This window comes from Chrysemys picta, chromosome 5 (assembly GCF_011386835.1).
Source record: "Chrysemys picta bellii isolate R12L10 chromosome 5, ASM1138683v2, whole genome shotgun sequence".
Classification (NCBI taxonomy): Eukaryota; Metazoa; Chordata; order Testudines; family Emydidae; genus Chrysemys; species Chrysemys picta.
In genome coordinates, this window is record NC_088795.1 from 17,461,852 (window position 1) to 17,479,352 (window position 17,501).

The window sequence follows — 17,501 nt, forward strand, 5'->3', positions numbered from 1 at the left end:
GAAGAGTTATCAATAGTTTGCTATCAGTCTGGGAGGATGTATCAAGTAGGGCTTTGCAGCGACCTTTTCTGGGTCTGGTACAATTCAATATTTTCATTAATGGTTTGGATAATGTGTGAAGAATATGCTTATAACATTTGTGAATGACACCAAACTGGGAGAAGTTGCTAATATTTTGGATTAAAATTCAAAGTTACCTTGACAAGTTGGAGAACTGGTCTGAAATCAACAAGATGAAATTTAAGAAAGTGCAAAGTATTACACGTAGTAATAAAATTAAATGCACAGCTACAAAATGGGGAATGGTGGCTAGACAATAGTACTGGTGAAAGTAATTGAGGGGGTATGGTGGATCACAAATTGAGTACAAGTCATTGTGATGCATTGTAAAAAAGTAAAAAAATAATTCTGGAGTTTAACAGGAATGGTATATGTAAGACAGGAGGGAATTGTCCTGCTCTGCTCAGGGCTGGTGAGGCCTGCACACCACACTTTAAGATGTCGGCAAATTGGAGAGAGTGCAGAGGAGAGCAACAAAAATGATAAAAGGTTTAAAAAACCTGACCTATGAGGAAAGGTTAATAAAACTAAACATGTTTAGTCTTGAGAAAAGGAGACTGAGAATATGTTGAGGGTTGTTATAGAGACAGTGATCAATTGTTCTCCATGTCTACTGATGGTAGGACAAGTAATAATAGGTTTAATCTGCAGCAAAGGAGATTTAAGTTAGATATTGGGGGGGAATCAAAACATAAGGGTAGTTAGGCTCTGAACTAGGCTGTGGAATCTATCACTAGAAGTTTATTCGTGCAGGTCAGACAAACACCTGTGAGGGATGATCTAGGTTTACTTGGCTCTGCCTCAGGCAGGGGGCTGGACTAGAGGACCTGTCGAGGTCCCTTCCAGCCCTACATTTGTATGAATTCACATTTGAAATGAAAATATTGATGCGTTTTTATAACTGGGCCACATACAGTGGGTCTCAGGGATTCTGCCTGGTCCTTACACAAGTGCATAGTGTGGGGAGAGCATAAAAAGCCTTCCCCTCCTTGTGTGGATCACAAAGACCGGTAGAATTGCAGTACAGGGACCCCTAGATACCTCTGAGGATCTCCACCGCTACCTCACCATACTCAATTTCATTGTGCTGGCAAGGGACAGCTCCATTCCACCTCAATGCAGGGTTGTGCCTAGCAGCGAGAGAGCCATTGTTACACCTTTTTCAGGTGGGAGGTGCACAGAAACTATGGCAATGCACGACAGCAAAGAACCTGCAGGCGTAGAAAAACAGAGGGTTACAGTGAATAACTTTTGTGCACCTCTCCAGCTTTGGGAATTTCCCATGCCCTCCACAACTGATGCAACTTATTTTTCACCTGGTCCCCACACACCCACCACCTGCACCAAGGGGGATCCAACCTATTGTCTTACTGCCCACAACCCATTACTGATAGACTGAATAAAGGGAGCTGGGTGATACAGGACTATCATTGAATGTCTGGCAGTATCACATACCACAGTAAAATTCTGACTCCTTTATCTGCTCCCAACACCCTCCTGCCAGCTCACCAGCAGATTTCCCTACCCAGCACTGTCTGACTCCCTCAGCTCAGTACTGGCAGAATTGGTCTGTGGTAGCAGATGCTGGGAGTTCATATGTACAAAACCAGAGTCCTTTTTATACAAGCTATTACAGGTACCACATTGATCAGGTAAGACAGAAATTCATCCCTGCAGTAACTTACTGTCAAGAGTTATTCCAGGAATGGACTTGATCCCTTTTTCCATTAGCCAACATGCCAGCTACCAAACCCATTTATATTCCGTAAGTACACCTTTTATTATTGGTGCTTTTATCTGCGACTCCCACTCAAGAAATCAAGCACCAGACAAAGACCATCCATAGGGTAGCTGGTACCTGTCGCTTTCCTTACAAAGCTCTTCCAGTGCCCACCAGAAATAACCCTTCTGCCAGCATTTCACTGCAGGCCTCTCCAGAGCACAGACTCCAACTGGTAGTCCCGAGTAGTCAGCAACGTTTCATAATGTGGGCAAATGTCTATTGAGGAGTAAAAGATTTTTTTAATGTCTTTAGAATTAAAATAAAAACACTTATCCAAGCTGCTATGGGCTAGAGCCTCAAAGGTATCTGGTCCCCTAAAATAGTTAGCACCTAAATACCTTTGAGGCTCTTGGTCTAGGTATCCTAGTATTATAAAACTATCACTAACTTCCTAGCAGCATTAAAGTGACTATTTCAATAGCAATGCAGACAGCCACCCACCCCTCCAGCATGATAGGAAACATACACTCAGCCCCCTCCAAAAGCCCTGGCAAACCGACATTTTGCAGCCTGGCTGGAAAGTTACCAAATCTGGGCTATTTCAGACCAAGGTGGGGAGCAAGTTTCAGATCCCCCAGACACTGCCCTGCAAGCTGCCCTGTGTCTCTGATAAAGGGGATCTGACTCAAGAGCCCTGCTGACTGCAACTGTGACCATATGGAAATACATCAAAATCCACTTTATTTGTGGCCTAAGGCACATCTGAACCTAATCCAGTGAGAGTTAACAACCAGCCAGGACACCGACCCCACTACAGAACAGTTTGACCTCGGCAAGGTGTTAAGTATTTGCAATTGAAACTGCTGGAGCATTGGGCCACTTTCCTGGCCTTACCACTGATGTAAGTTATCACAGGTGTGGGTTTAGGTGAGCAATAAAGGGCTTGACCTTTTTATTATTAATATTTATTATTGATTAAGTGGGTCAGGAAAGCCCAGTAATACACGCCCTTGACATTTGTATTGAAACAACTTAATGGGTTGTGTTGTTAGAGGTCTTCTGGCACCACAGTGCCATGTGTAGGGACAGACTTATTTATTGAACTGGTGTTTTTGTTTAGCAATGCAATATGTAAGCCAATCTACATGGGACTGAATTAATTTACTCCCCCAGTGACTAAAGAAATAGATTTCACAGCTGTGCCTAATGCTAGCAGGCCAATAATTTAATTGGAGTCTTCATTTCATCTGTCAACATTCCGAGACTACAGCTCTGCATATGTAATGGCTTCTGGCTCAACGAAGTGGATCATCTCTGCTGTGAAGTGACATTTGCCAATAATGGGTCACAGCTTCAGCTGGTGCAAATCAGTACAACTCCATGGGTAAAATACAGGTCCACTGAGGTCAATGGGCGACTTCAATGGGCCCAGGATTTCACCGCGTGACTTCAAACAGGGCAACACCAATTTACACAAGCTGAGGATTGGTCCCCATCAGAGTATTTTCAGTGGCCTCAGATTTGTGAGCTCTATCAAAGGATGCATGAGGCCATGCAAATCTAGCTCAAATCTTGTCTGACAGGCTGAATTGCTGTTGTAATGATCCCCACTGTATCCCTGTGTCAGGTGACACTGGAAGTGCAAATAAAGAGCTCACATTCTTTGAAGCAAATCACTAACTACCTTTCTCATAGCTGAAAAGTAAAGCTGTTTGTTATGACCTGATTATCACTGCAATACCTTTGCTTTCACGCTCTTGTAACTAAACTAGCTACCCAGGCAGTTGTTTTGCACATAATACAGGCAACAGGGATCCTATCTCAGTCCTCTGATTTCTAGAAGATCAGGGAGGGAATGAAGAAATTGGCTCTAGGGAGAAAAAGGCCAATTTCCCCAGCTGCTCCAATCCACTGAACGACTTTGGTTTTGGTCTCAGAGAAAGTCACTTGCGTGGCCAACTAGAGGTAAACCAATGGCTCCCCAACCTTCCAGCCACATGAGGCTCATGGGGGACAAATTGTAGTTCTCAAAGTACGGGTGTTGTTGCTTGGAATCTCAGCAAGACTGATCTTCATTTGGCTCCAGGTATATCTGAAGGGATGTTCTAGACCCCCCTGACTTCCCTGTCTTTTTGGTTAGGATTCTGTACAGTTAGTCAAAAGGGTAGTAGGTTGCATGGAAATGTAAACTGCTCTTAGAAGTGAGATTTTGAACTCCTGGTCTTCTCTTTCCTAGCTCAGGGAACTTTCAAACCACCAGGAAAAAAGTCAAATATAACCAAAGTTTATGTTCTGTGGTGGGATTGCACCATTTCAATAAGACTTCTACAAAATAAAGGTTGAATGTGCCAGTTAAAATGAAACTCTGAAATGCAACCTTAATTGTGGTGCTGCTATTGCCACAGCATGGGATTTGTTCATTAATCATGAATCAAAATATATAAATGAAAAAATATTCTCCCTTTGAGAGAAATATTTTATCTCCCTGTTTTCTGCAGCTCTCTCAATAAAACTTAAATTGAGCTCTTACCTCATATGTGACAACACAGAGTATTTCAAAGACTGTAGGGAAACAACTTTGATCTGTGAAACTTCATATAAAAACCTTCTCCCCCTCTTTATGAAAAGATGCATCCCTCTTTTCAGCCTTGTATTTCACTTTGAGGTTCCTTTTCTGTAAGACAGATCAGAGACTCCAATTCTCATAAACGAGCCTTTTCTAGCAAGCCGCAGGTTAGAGTGATTTCCAAGGGAATTTGCCCAGAGAGTGCTGTGTCTTTTTGAAATATGACTGTGACCAGGGACTGCTGGATTTAATTTAGCATCAAATATTTTTTAGCTCACCACAGTGCTAGCTTTTGTTACTGCTTTCCCCTCTTATTTCTGTTCCCCACAAAACTGCCCCTGCATTCCATCTGCAGGGAAGAATTATGCAATTTTGGTCACAGTACATTTGACTTCTACAGGATAAAAAAATTGTTGCACTGCTCAGAAAATAGACTAAGGGCCAACTCATCCGCTGGTGTAAATCTATATGGCTCCAGCTACACTATTTATACCAGCTAAGAATCTGGCCAGTAATTAATATCTTACTTTTATATGGCACCTTTTATCCCCCAAAAGCCTAAACACTGGGCTAAAAACTATACACTGGGATCATTTAATTTAGCATGGAAATGCAGCCACCTCTGGGGTGAAATGTGGAAAATGTCCAACAGTCAGTGGATGTAGCACCATTAAGATCAATCCAAATAGAGACACATGGAATAGATTAATGGCATTATTCCTACTTATTCCAAGGCTGCAGTTAGCCCTAGTACAAGTAGTAAAGAATCGAACTGAAAATTCTAGAACCCTAACCCTACTGAAGCCACCAAGGTAATTTTAAAGAGGCAGAATGACTAGACTGCAAGAGTCATTGGTTCACTTTAAAAGTAAAAACCCCCAAGCCTCTCCCATGGCTCTGCTATTCTGCTAACACCAGAGAGAATGGAGGAGGAGGAGCTGGTTGATTGAGCCCTATACTAGTTCCCTGAGGATTTTGGTTCTATTCCTTTTGCTGTCTCAGGCTTCCTCAAGGACTCTGGGTAAGTCACTTAGGGTCAGATTTTCAAAGATATGTAGGCACCCACAGATGCAAATACGTGCCACCTGCATCTCTAGGGGATACATCTACCTCTGAAAAATCAGGTCTTTAGTCTCTAGCTCAGCTCCCTATTTGCAGAATGGGGATACTACTACTTCCTCACCTCAAAGGAGGATTGGGAGCACCTCAGATACTGTGCTACCCACAGGGAGCAGGTCAGTAGGCTGGAAGAAAAGATAAAGGACGTCTCTGGTCTCTTGGCTGCTTTTTGTTCTCAGCCTATGGTTGCAACTTTGTAGGATCCTCAGGTACTTCTGGATGTTTAGATTGCTTCCTCAGCTGTGCTCAGGGACCCATAATTATACCCTCTTCTTTCAGATGGGGACCCCACCTCAGTCATGAATGCCTTGCTTGCCTCCAGACTGGGTCAGAGCAGTGCTCTCTGAAGTGACAATTGCTTGTGAAAAATAAAGGGCTGCACCTGGAGACTGCTCCATAACTCCATCTGGTGCAGAAGACATCTGTCCATTTGCTTGGTGTTTCCCCACAGAGAGCAGCTTACACCTGTGCTCCAGTATCAGCCCTGGTTTCTAGCTAAACTCCAGATGCAATCCAAGGTATTGATTTTGAACTACAAGTGCTTTATAGTATAGGTTTCCTGACTTCCTCCCTCCTTATGTTTTAGCTTGGGCTTGGCATTTACTCTCCCTCTATTCCCAACAGAGGCTGAGTTTGCTGATCTTCAAGTCACATTATTGACCTCCCCATCACCATTTATATAGGTCAACTTGTATTGGTTTTAGAGGTCATATAGAGATCTGTAGCACTGGATAGGGGAATTTTATAAGCTGAAGGAAATCAGTACAAAAACTACTGGCTGCCAAAAATCTGAATTACTCTAGGTCTTTCCACACAACATCCATTGCTTTGAACTTCTTGCCTGAACTAAACTAGTTGAAGTTAGAAGGAAACAGTATCAATTATGTACAAATTAGACAAAATCCAAGTTTTCCCTCACTCTTGTCATGGGAAATGTGTTTACTATTCTGAGATTTAAGCCTGCCTGCTCGCATAACCTTGGATGGCAGAAAGATAGGGATTCTTTAAATTCAAATATACATTTATTTAAACTGTCCTTCTGCCTCAAAGTGATTTAGCTCTGTTTGGTTAACTTTCATGCTCAAAACATCTCTTGCATTAGCTTGTGCTGTAGGGGACTGAGAGTTAACTGTAGGTTTCACTCCACCTGCAAGTGCTGATGACCCGTGTCCCTTTCCAGTTATCTTCACTAAAGCACTTACCCAGGTTTTCTATTTCACTTCTGTGTCCATTCACGTGCAGGCAGTACAATCACCACTAGATGGAGTGCAGTCCTGAGGAGACAGACCGACCTGCTAGATAGAACAAAATATCAGGATACTGTTTAGTCTGATTAATACTAGTGTGTAGATTACAGCAGTATCTGGTCCAATATTTAAAGTGCTATATAATACAAACTGCAGTTATGATAGAGAGGCCCCAGGCCACAACATTCAATTTTTTAGTATAAATACCCCAGCCTGGGGGTGCTCAGCTCTGCTGTCATAGTTTTGGCTATTCGTAAAATTCAGATTCTTATCTGGAGCTGGTTTTCTAACATTCACCACAAAGCTCAGGTGTGTTCCAATCAGGGGGGTTGACACAGACTATCACTAATTATAATGGTGTTCAGCATGCTGATGTCCTTATCTTGCCTTTATTCAATGCAGTTGTCTTACTTCGTAACTAAAATAGTTCCCTGTGGCTCACTTTTGCTATCTTTAATTTGTATTGGTCACAGACTTTTAATGAACACAGAAGTTTGATTTCTGATGTACTCTGCTGTTTGACATGCTATGTGTTAATGCAACTTTTATGCTATGCGGATTGTTACTCGTTTGCATGCATTTTTTTTAATGCAAGCTTTGCTGACCATTTTAATGCAACAATTTTATTAAAATGGTTGAAATGGCAAACAGCCCAGAGATATCAAAGGAACCTTGCAAAATGTAACTATATCTTTTCACACTGAACTACTAGTGCTGTTTTTCATATTAAACTATTCTTAAATTATTAATTTCATATCAAGCCTTTCAGCCACTTTGAAGCAAAAAACATTATCTGTCAAAAAAGAAAGGTGTAGTTGAGACCTGCACAAAGGGCTAACTTGTGAGCCACCGAACCACACCCAACTCAGGAGAGAAAAGCAATGCAAGACACCCCCATATCTTCTTGCATAATGGATAAAGCAGTGGCCAACAGGTTGCCACTCCCACTCCTGTGTTAGGTGGGGACTAGACAGACCCTTGACTCAGACTTTAAGGCCGGAAGAGACCATCATGATCATCTAGTCTGACCTCCTGCACATTTCAGGCCACAGAACAAGTCCTGTAATAGACCTCTAACCTATGACTGAGTTACTGAAGTCCTCAAATCATGGTTTAAAGATTTCAAATTACACAGACTCCACCATTTACACTAGTTTAAACCAGGGGCACCATTTCAGACTGGGGGAGGGCAACTTTAAGCATGATTCCAGGGGCTACTGAAGCACCTCAAAACTAGCTTTTTTTGCAGATTCAATATGCTCCTGTCAGCTAATTTCTAATTCCTATATAAAGACAATTAAATAAATATTAGACCTGCTCAGCTCTAATACTAACATGTTCTGACATCTTGTGGCAAGTCACTTAAGGGACACTGGTTAGGGTTAAAATGTTAATGAATATTCTTACTTGGTTACGAACTCTTGCATACAACAATTTAAACAATTGTAGAAAAATGTAGATTAACTTTCTATCATTTAGGCTACTTACATTTTGCAGTTCAACAAGCTTGGAATAGATCATTTAACTTTTGGAAACATCCTACTAGGGCAAGGCCCTATGAGTTTATACTGCATCTGCCTAGGGCTCACCCGAATACAAATAATAAAAGACAAGAAAGGGACTTAAAACAGGAGTGACACTGACACTTTCAAGTCACTTTCACTTCTGTTTAAAGGCTAGTTACTTTCCAGAAGGCTCTTAAACACAATACTACAGTGATTGACTTGCAGTTCTCACAGGGGAATATTTAAAACTGAACATCAAGAAAATGCCACATTTTAAAGTTGAGAAAAAAATTGGGTCTTGAAGCCAGTTAGGTTTTTTGCCCCTACTGCTCCCCTTGGAATGCCATTCCAGAACTTCACTCCTCTGAACCTTTGTCTAACTTCAAACCTAAACTTGATGGCCAGTTTATATCCATTTGTTCTTGTGTCCACATTGGCACTTAATTTAAATAACTCTTCTCCCTCCCTGGTATTTATCCCTCTGATGCATTTATAGAAATAAATCAATTTACCCTCAGCCTTCTTTTGGTTAGGTTAAACAAGCCAAGCTCTTTGAGTCTCCTCTCATAAGGTAGGTTTTCTATTCCTCAGATCATCCTAGTAGCTCTACTCTGCACCTCTTCCAGTTTGACTTCATCTTCCAAACTTGCATGACTAGAATTGCACACAGTATTCCAGATCATGTCTCACCAGTGCCCTGCATAATGGCAAGAACACTTCCCCCTCTCTTCTGGAAATACTCACCTGATTCATCCTAGGACTGCATTAGCAGCTCAGTCATCCTATGATCAACCAATACCCCCAGCTCTTTCTCCTCCTCTCACTTCCAACTGATAAGTCCCCAGCGTATAGCAGAAATTCTTGTTAGTCCCTAAATGCATGACCTTGCACTTTGCACTATTAAAATTTCATCCCATTTCTATTACTCCAGTTTTCAAGGTCATCCAGCTCTTCCTGTAGGATATTCTAGTCCTCCTCCAGCCCCAAGAGCACCTTCCCCAATGCACTAGCAAGCACAGCTGAGTGAGGGGGAAATGCTCACACCGTTTACTGTCCCTTGGGGACAAGGGGAAAGCAGAATTGGGAATGTGACCCTGCTCCTGGGGCAATCAGGCCAGATTACAAGGTGCCAATCAAGCCAATGAGCACTAGATCAGACCTAAAACAGTACTCAGTCATTCAGATTCACAAACTCATCCGTAGCAATGTGATTGGGGCGGGGCAGGGAATCTAACTTTCATACATGCTGAGAGAAAATGGCAAAGGGCTGAAATGGGGCCATTGCTATGTCATGTTACAGTGACTAAAGTAGGACAGGCCTCATTAAATACAGAGAAAGATGTCGTTATCTGTCATAACACAACAACTAATTATTTATCAATGTGGGGGAAACAAGACATTCTTGTGCAACCTTGATTAGAATCAAGGCCCCACATGGAACATTACACACCTAGATCTTATTGCACAACACCCACCAATTTAGGCAGCAGAGTTGATTATGGAAGCAAGGCCACAACTCCAGGAACTCCATATAACAGCTGTGCTAGCTTCCCATTTCCCCACAAATTCTGAAGGGGCAGTAGCAACACAGTGATGGCTGCTCTTACCTTACACATAGATGATGGATGCAGGTAGCTAATAAGAGTGTTTGTTATGAACCCCAATAGTCAGGAGAGAAGCATTACCAGGGGTGAAATACTAGTTTACCACAAGTGGTGCCATCTCAAAGGCGGCCTATAGACACAAGATGAACCATTGTGGAACATCAGTGGACAAAAGACCGATTGCACTCTCCACACATGAAGAGGAGGCGGTGCACAAACATCACAGTTTGAACAGTGGGGGAAGGGAATAAAAATCCCTGACCAGAAGGAAATGTGTCATTGTGCAGCTTGGAATTTGGAGAGGACAATGTTCCCAAACCCAAGTGTCATGGGGCAAGCACACCCCATCTCCTTTTGGGGCAGGGTCTGGATTATTATTTCCCAACAGCTAAGTCTGCATGATCATCCCTTGCCTCTGGATAGCATGGCCTAGGGGCAAGAGTCACTAGAACTGCCCTCTCCAGCAGGGCTGCAGGGCCCTCACTGCTCCACCAGGTCCCAGCTCAGGGCCCTGGCAGTGGCAAGTGCACTCACCACTAGGTTAAGGGGGAGCTGGCAAAAACACCCTGACAGCACCCAGCACAATGAATAATTTCCCCTGAGCTACCTCCTACCTTGTCCCTGGTGTAGTGGTCTTGGCATCTCCAAGGTCTTTGGGCTCCTCTGCCTGTGTAGCTCCATCACTCCTGGAATGTCTGCAAGAGCTTGGGCATTCACCTGGGTGTCAACGTCACTGGCATCTGCCATCCAGGGCCTCAGCTGTTCCCAGGCTGGAGTCCACAGCATACATCCTCACTCCTGGGCAGTCAAACCAGAATGAGCTGAGCTGCTCCCTTTTATACCTGATCTCCAGCCCGAGCATGCCCAGCAGAGCTGAGGGGGCATGGCTTCCCCGGCCCAAAGGGTGGGATTAACCCTTGCATGACCAGTGTGGGGCAAGCATGCCCTGTCACAATAAACAAGGGATCCCCACCCTGCTTATTTTGGGTTAGCCCTAAGAGACATATAGAGCTTGCACATTATGGCAGCTTCTATTACTTTTTGAAACCTAAGACTGTAACTTATTTGTTTATGTTTACCTGTTTTAACCTTGTAAATAACTCATATCTTTTTCCTAGTTAATAAACCTGTAGGATTGGCTACAGGCGCTGTCCTTGAGCAATCTAAGGTGCAATTGACCTGAGGTAAGTGACTGATCCTTTGGGACTGGGAGTAACCTGAATATTGTTGTGATTTTAGGTGTAAGGGACCATCTCTCACAAAGGCAGGCTTGCCTGGGCGACAAGATAGACTGCAGGGCCCAAGGGGACTGTCTGTGACTCTGTGTTAAGTGCTTGAATTGTTCATACTTGATAGTTGGGTGGTGAAATCTAAGTATAGAACTCACAACCGGTTTGGAGTTTGCGCCCTGGTTTGTAATAGTCTGTCCGGAGGTTGGTACCCATGTTCGTGAGACACTCCAGGCAGCCTGACACATCCTTCCCCTGACTTCAGTGGTAAAGCGCAGATGAAACTTTCTCTTGGTCTTCCTGCTGACTTTGATCTGGGAGGATCTCCCTCTTGTTGCCTCCAACTGAGTTCTTGACAGGGCAGCAGCACAGAAAACCTACTGCCGTTTCCATTGTTAGGGAGTCAAAGAACAAAGGAACAGATTAAGACAGGAAGATAAAATGGCAACGTGGCTCAGAAGCAGGAGGAAGCAATGTGGATTTGTGCATTAACTCCATGTTACATATATGGCACTTTGAAATATGGAACTTCAAAATATCTATTTTCACCGCATTTCTCTGGCATTGTGAAATCTGGGCCTGATTTCACCTGCACTACTGTGGTTTTACACCAATGTAACTGCATGGTCATTAGTGGAATTAAGCCAATTGTTTTCGAAATTCCAATGTCCACAGAGTCATGAGAGTTTCAATGACCCTTATCAGATACCCCAATTCTTTAATGCCAAGAAATGTATGCTTGAACTGGTTAAGCCAGCTGTAATTCTCTGCCCCTTGCCCTCTGCCCTTGGGTTGTTCTTAATGTCACACATGTATTTCTTATTTTAAATTTTCCAGCAGCTCAGCGGTGGTTCTTCAGAAGAATCTGGACACCGAATGCTCCGAAGGAGCAAATGGATTGAGGCTGATCTGGTATTACCCAGACCCCAAACCAGATGCTCAACAGGATGCTGAGAGAGAAGGGATGCTTATCTATAGGCCGGTACAATCTAACACTGAAGAAGAAATATGGTGTCAAGCCTGTGTGAAGCCGTAACCATGAATTGTGCAATAGTGTGAGTTATCAGGCACTGCCGGAGAAAGATGCAATCCGAGGACTGCCCAGGGGTGTCGTAGATGTCCCCAGCCGGAGGAGTCATGACTGTGTGAACTGGACTGGAGATGATGTGAACTGTAAAATCAGAGAAATTAGTGGTAATTTATGCTTTGGGGATGTTTTAAATATTCTCATCCCACTGGGACACCCACTGCAGTGCCTCTGTTTAACCCAGGGACATTTAGCTCAAGGGGTAGAGCTGGTGGACCAAGTGATAGAGGCAGAGAGCCCAGACAGAGTGTTAAGAGAAATAATCAAACCAACAGAAGGAACAGAGTTAGTGGCAGAAATGTGAAGGCCAGAAGTGCCCATTGTGACCATCTAGTCTGGCCTCTTGCATTACCCAGGTGACAGTTTCACCCAGTGACCCATAACTTGTGGCTGGGCTACAGCCTATATTTTGGAAAGAGCCAGTCCTGAGGGAATGCCGGGAAGTGATAGAGAATCCACTGCATCCCTTGTTCTTGCAGAAGGCTGGTGCAACTGGCTCTGGCATGAGAATGGCAGAGTCCTGCTGGGTCCATGTGTCTGAAAACACCCTGCTCTGCACCTAGGTGCTAAGTTCCCAGATGCTGGTTTTTCTATATCAGGAATATTCTGCTCCCAGATGAGGCCCCAAAGTTGATAAACATTGAGTTGTCCATTGTAATCCTGAAGTTCCCACCCCCCACAAAGTGTATTTACTACATCAGGCCTGAAAATCAGGCTTTGCCCTTGTGCTGGTTCTGTCCAGGGCTAAATTTTCCCCAGCCTGAGCAGCAGGGAGAATTCACCAGCATTGGCCTCAAGCAAACTCCCCAGAGAACCTGTTGTTCAGTCTGAGAGCCAGGCTGCTGCGTGGGGCCAGCAGAGTGGGATGAGATCAGAGGGGTTCCCAGGGAAGGCCTATACCGATGGACAAGCCTGGACCCTTCAAGGTGGAGGGTGGGTGCTTCTCATGCAGGAGTGGCACTATCCTCACCTGGGGAAGCGAGGGCTCTAGCTCCAGAGCCAGGGATCCACTGCCACCCCCTGGCAGAGATGGGAAGCAGAGTATTGGTACTGGGCAAGGTCATTCAGGAACCCAGTGGTGGAGGGGACAGGAAGCCCATCTCCATGAATGCCAGGCCCCACCAGTAACCCCCAGCTCACCTTCCTTCTCACACTGCCCATTATGTCCTCCAAGGGTGGGCCCTGGGGCCTGGTACCCAGCTCCTCCTTGCCTGCCTGGAGCCCCCTAACCCAGAGAGTTCCACTTGCAGGGAAAGGGCAGACTGGGGGCGACTCGGACTGACTGGACGTTTCCCAGGGCGTACGGGGGGAGGGACAGAGGGCTCCGAGCTTAGGGCACCATTGGAATGTCCATAAGAAGCCCGCGGTCCAGGATTGGTCTTAGCACAGGACGCTGGGGGAAAGAGCTAAACAATAGCACTAAACAACTGCCTAAAGTGTGTGGGAGGTAATATGACACGGCTTCTACTTTGCTTCCCCAGCTGGGCTCCGACATTCCTGTGGAAAAACGAGCCGGTAGCAGATCGAACCCTCCCAGGCTGGGGCTAGAGAGGGCTCTGAAGGGAAATTTGCATTAGGACTCAACTACAGAATTTGGTGTTGCTGTGAGACTCCCCCGACACACAGATAAATGGAGACAGAAGAACGCGTTGGATGGAGTTATCTGGCTTGGCCTGGCCTCAATTGTTACCCATTCAGATCCAGGAACAGTTAAGGCATCTGTTGGTTGTTTCTAAAGCACAGGGATACTCTTTGGACTGAGCGCATATGCCAAAAGACAGCCCAGGGCGGTCGCTGGAAGGACCTCCCCCAGCCAGATATAGCAGCAGAGAACACATCTGGATAAATGAGATGGTACAGAAAAGGGAGGTGAACCTGGGACTGTCCAGGCGGGAGTCAGGGCTGTGACTGGTAGCAAGCAGAGTCATCTGAGGAGGTGACATCAGCGAGGAGGAAACTATCTTGCAGGTTAGCTAGAAGCAGCGATGGCCCCACCTCAAGTAAACATGGTCAGAGAGACCCTCTCACATGGAGGATGGCTCTGGGGAAGAATTGGCTACTTAGAAGTAGTGTGGTGCATAGAAGAGGATAGCCAGTGCAGGTCATTGCATGCGTGAGGATTCGACTGATCAGGAGACAAGGAGGGCTGGGATCGGCTGGAAGAGTGTGCACTGAGTGACTAATGCAGAGATGGGACTGCTGAGGTCATAGCAGGGAGCAGAGCACGTAACCCACAGGGGGGAACAACCAGTAGCTGAGCAGGGTGAACAGCAAGTGAGTAGCAAATGGATGGAGGGAATTTTCTACAGGGAGTCTTTAGCCAGAAGGAAATGACCAGATGCCCAGAAGGAGTAAAAGACCTGCCCCTGATGGCAATTGGGGTCATGAAGAAGTAAATGAGGGTTGTAATGATATCAGTGAGGTCATATGAGGCCAAGTAGCATAAGCCTCTGATTAAGGGGGGGGTCATCCGAGGTTATCAAGGAAAAATTTGGAGGCAGTTGGGGTCATCTAGGGTAACAGAAAGAGAATTTACAAGCAATTGGGGTCATGGAGGGTTCATGAGGTCAGCTGAAGATAAGTAGCATGAACCTCTGATTAAGGGGGGGGGTCATCTGAGGTTATCAAGGAAAAATTTGGAGGCAGTTGGGGTCATCTAGGGTAACAGAAAGTCAATTTACAAGCAATTGGGGTCATGAGGAGGTCATGAGGTCATCTGAGGACAAGTAGCATGAGCCTCTGATTAAGGGGGTTCATACGAGGTCATCAAGGAAAATATTTGGAGGCAGTTGGGGGTCATCTAGGGTCACAGAAAGAGAATTTACAAGCAATTGGGGTCATGGAGGGTTCATGAGGTCATCTGAGGACAAGTAGCATGAGCCTCTGATTAAGGGGGGGTCATACGAGGTCATCAAGGAAAATATTTGAAGGCAGTTGGGGTCATCTAGGGTCACAGAAAGAGAATTTACAAGCAATTGGGGTCATGGAGGGTTCAGGAGGTCATCTGAGGACAACTAGCATGAGCCTCTGATTAAGGGAGTTCATACGAGGTCATCAAGGAAAATATTTGGAGGCAGTTGGGGTCATCTAGGGTCACAGAAAGTCAATTTACAAGCAATTGGGGTCATGAAGGGGTCATGAGGTCATATGAGGACAAGTAGCATAAGCCTCTGATTAAGGGGGGGGTCATCCGAGGTCATCAAGGAAAATATTTGGAAGCAGTTGGGGTCATCTAGGGTCACAGAAAGAGAATTTACAAGCAATTGGGGTCATGGAGGGTTCATGAGGTCATCTGAGGACAAGTAGCATGAGCCTCTGATTAAGGGGGGGTCATACGAGGTCATCAAGGAAAATATTTGGAGGCAGTTGGGGTCATCTAGGGTCAGGGAAAGTCAATTTACAAGCAATTGGGGTCATGAGGAGGTCATGAGGTCATCTGAGGACAAGTAGCATGAGCCTCTGATTAAGGAGGTTCATACGAGGTCATCAAGGAAAATATTTGGAAGCAGTTGGGGTCATCTAGGGTCACAGAAAGAGAATTTACAAGCAATTGGGGTCATGGAGGGTTCATGAGGTCATCTGAGGACAAGTAGCATGAGCCTCTGATTAAGGGGGGGTCATACGAGGTCATCAAGGAAAATATTTGGAGCTAGGTGGGGTCATCTAGGGTCACGGAAAGTCAATTTACAAGCAATTGGGGTCATGAGGAGGTCATGAGGTCATCTGAGGACTAGTAGCATGAGCCTCTGATTAAGGGGGGGTAATATGAGGTCATGAAGGAAAATATTTGGAGGCAGTTGGGGTCATCTAGGGTCACAGAAAGTCAATTTACAAGAAATTGGGGTCATGAAGGAGTCATGAGGTCATATGAGGACAAGTAGCATAAGCCTCTGATTAAGGGGAGGGTTATCCGAGGCCATCAAGGAAAATATTTGGAAGCAGTTGGGGTCATCTAGGGTCACAGAAAGAGAATTTACAAGCAATTGGGGTCATGGAGGGTTCATGAGGTCATCTGAGGACAAGTAGCATGAGCCTCTGATTAAGGGGGGGTCATACGAGGTCATCAAGGAAAATATTTGGAGGCAGTTGGGGTCATCTAGGGTCACGGAAAGTCAATTTACAAGCAATTGGGGTCATGAGGAGGTCATGAGGTCATCTGAGGACAAGTAGCACGAGCCTCTGATTAAGGGGGTTCATACGAGGTCATCAAGGAAAATATTTGGAAGCAGTTGGGGTCATCTAGGGTCACAGAAAGAGAATTTACAAGCAATTGGGGTCATGGAGGGTTCATGAGGTCATCTGAGGACAAGTAGCATGAGCCTCTGATTAAGGGGGGGTCATACGAGGTCATCAAGGAAAATATTTGGAGGCAGTTGGGGTCATCTAGGGTCACGGAAAGTCAATTTACAAGCAATTGGGGTCATGAGGAGGTCATGAGGTCATCTGAGGACAAGTAGCATGAGCCTCTGATTAAGGGGGTTCATACGAGGTCATCAAGGAAAATATTTGGAAGCAGTTGGGGTCATCTAGGGTCACAGAAAGAGAATTTACAAGCAATTGGGGTCATGGAGGGTTCATGAGGTCATCTGAGGACAAGTAGCATGAGCCTCTGATTAAGGGGGGGGTCATACGAGGTCATCAAGGAAAATGTTTGGAGCTAGGTGGGGTCATCTAGGGTCACGGAAAGTCAATTTACAAGCAATTGGGGTCATGAGGAGGTCATGAGGTCATCTGAGGACAAGTAGCATGAGCCTCTGATTAAGGGGGTTCATACGAGGTGATCAAGGAAAATATTTGGAAGCAGTTGGGGTCATCTAGGGTCACGGAAAGTCAATTTACAAGTAATTGGGGTCATGAGGAGGTCATGAGGTCATCTGAGGACAAGTAGCATGAGCCTCTGATTAAGGGGGTTCATACGAGGTCATCAAGGAAAATATTTGGAAGCAGTTGGGGTCATCTAGGGTCACAGAAAGAGAATTTACAAGCAATTGGGGTCATGGAGGGTTCATGAGGTCATCTGAGGACAAGTAGCATGAGCCTCTGATTAAGGGGGGGTCATACGAGGTCATCAAGGAAAATGTTTGGCGCTAGGTGGGGTCATCTAGGGACACGGAAAGTCAATTTACAAGCAATTGGGGTCATGAGGAGGTCATGAGGTCATCTGAGGACAAGTAGCATGAGCCTCTGATTAAGGGGGTTCATACGAGGTCATCAAGGAAAATATTTGGAAGCAGTTGGGGTCATCTAGGGTCACAGAAAGAGAATTTACAAGCAATTGGGGTCATGGAGGGTTCATGAGGTCATCTGAGGACAAGTAGCATGAGCCTCTGATTAAGGGGGGGTCATACGAGGTCATCAAGG

The 17,501-nt window shown here is 45.1% G+C and overlaps 2 long non-coding RNA genes across 3 annotated transcripts; one reads left to right on the top strand and one right to left on the bottom strand.

Annotated features, from left to right (window-relative positions):
- Window positions 1–1,677: 1,677 nt before the first annotated feature.
- Window positions 1,678–10,613, bottom strand: LOC135983544 (uncharacterized). The gene is made up of 4 exons (XR_010601224.1): window positions 10,439–10,613; window positions 6,671–6,763; window positions 4,314–4,457; window positions 1,678–2,059 (listed from the first exon to the last, which is right to left on the bottom strand). It is a non-coding gene; the product is annotated as an uncharacterized LOC135983544 (long non-coding RNA).
- On the top strand, window positions 5,157–15,461 carry LOC135984095 (uncharacterized). 2 transcript variants are annotated; one of them, XR_010602003.1, is made up of 5 exons: window positions 5,157–5,370; window positions 5,748–5,986; window positions 10,943–11,008; window positions 11,891–12,247; window positions 13,622–15,461. It is a non-coding gene; the product is annotated as an uncharacterized LOC135984095 (long non-coding RNA). The 2 variants fall into 2 exon arrangements; XR_010602002.1 differs by having other exon boundaries at window positions 5,161–5,370; window positions 11,891–12,108.
- The last annotated feature ends 2,040 nt before the right edge of the window (window positions 15,462–17,501 follow it).